General features: G+C 68.0%; 1 protein-coding gene across 1 annotated transcript in view; it reads right to left on the minus strand.

Annotated features, from left to right (window-relative positions):
• VIL1 (villin 1) overlaps positions 1 to 1,054 on the minus strand; it is an 18,039-nt gene extending 16,985 nt beyond the window's left edge. Inside the window, exon 1 of the mRNA XM_026647360.1 lies at positions 997 to 1,054. The gene's annotated coding sequence lies outside the window, so the exon portion shown is untranslated. The remainder of the gene's footprint in view (positions 1 to 996) is intronic.
• Positions 1,055 to 1,650: the final 596 nt, after the last annotated feature.

Consider the following 1,650-nt stretch of genomic DNA (forward strand, 5'->3'; position numbering starts at 1 on the left):
CTGGAGCAGCCCCCCCCCCTCCCCCCCGCTCCCCAGGCCCAGACACGGCCCCTCTGGGCTCTGTTACGGGGGCAACGATCTGCCCAGAATGGGCCTTTGTTCTGGGTGTGGGGTTCAGCCTGCTCCCCGCCCCCCCGCCCCATGTGCTCAGCTGGACCCAGCCCTCACATGCCCCCACCTGCCTGCCCCCCGCTCGGCTGTGCCTCCACTCAATGGAGGGGCCATCGCTCCCAGATCCCCGTGCCTGCGCAGTGACGTCAAACAGTGACCAGCCCCCGGTGGCTCCGCCAGGCTCATCTCAAACCCTGACACCCTCTGTGGCCTGGCCTTCCCCCTGCCTCAGTTTCCCCATGTGTCCCATGCAGATACCGCTCCTGCCCCTCCTCCCCGGGGCCGCGTGGGCACTGACGTGCAGAGACGCCCTGTACAGGCTCACAGGCCCTCTGCTCGCCGGCCCCGTGGGCTGCCAGAGACACCACATCCTTGCCACCCCTCTGCCAGGCTGGTGGCTGTCACCTGAGAGTCGAGGGCATCCCAACAGGGGTGGGGCCGGAGGGAGGTGCGGACGATTACCACCCATCAGGGAATGGAGCCTGCGCCTCCAAGGGGGAAGGGGAGTGGGTTTGATTTAGGGGGGAGCCCAGAGGGGTCAGTGCTTCCCTGCCCCAGCAGGCTGAGGGTCCGATCCAAAGCCCAGTGCTCCGGATCAGGCCCTATATCCTCAGCCCGTTCAGGGACGTGGCCGCTCCCCCAAAAGCCACCAGCAAGAAGCAGCCCTCGTCAGTCAGGGGCCTCCACTTCCCACCTGCCCCCCCAGGGCTGGCCTGCCCCCACCCTGGGAGCCGAGGGAGGGCTGGCAGATGGGTCCCAGCTGTTCGGGGCTGGGCGCTGAGATCCGCCCCCAGGGCCTACAGGGCAAAGCCAGGCACAAGGGGACGTGCTGGCAGGGGCCAGGCCAAGGTGCCAAGCCCCCAACCCCCGCCGCCAGCCCCTTACCTCTCCTGCAGTGCTAGGTGGCGCGGCTGAGACACAGTGCCCCAGGCAGCGGCTTGGAGACGGCTGGTACCTGTGCAAAGTGCTCTCCTGCCAGAGACGGGCGACCTTTGTCCCCTCCTTCGCCCGAGCCTGCCTTCGCCATATAAGGGCAGGAGCCTGGGGAGGGACACGCAGGCAAGCCAAGGTCCCTGGGTCCCTTGGGAGCTTCCCACTGCTGCCCTGGCACCGTTACTCCCTGTTTATTGCCCGGCATGCGGCATCGTTATCTCGTCACAGATCTGTCCCCTGGCCCCACCCCGCCTCAGCCTGCAGCAGGAGGCACCTGCCTCAGAGCCTGGAGCCGAATCTGGCAGTGCTGGGAATCAGCAGGGAACCGGCGCGGTGTCGCGGGCAGAGAGGCACCGGGGAGAGCAGGCCCCGAGCACCCCGCCCACAGCAGAGTCCCCGGCAAAGCGCGCCATGGGCCACTGGACGGCTGGTACCCAGGAGAGGAACACACGCCGCTCTGAACGCACTGGGCCCAGTCAGGTCAATGGCATTCCACCCGCCACCGAGGACTCTGGGTAGAGTGCACCCATCTGCCCCTGGGCATTCTGGGTAGAGTGCGCCCACCTGCCCCCGGGCATTCTGGGTCGAGTGCGCCCACCTGCCCCC

This window comes from Terrapene carolina, unplaced genomic scaffold (assembly GCF_002925995.2).
Source record: "Terrapene carolina triunguis isolate 2854851 unplaced genomic scaffold, T_m_triunguis-2.0 Scaffold62, whole genome shotgun sequence".
Classification (NCBI taxonomy): domain Eukaryota; kingdom Metazoa; phylum Chordata; order Testudines; family Emydidae; genus Terrapene; species Terrapene triunguis.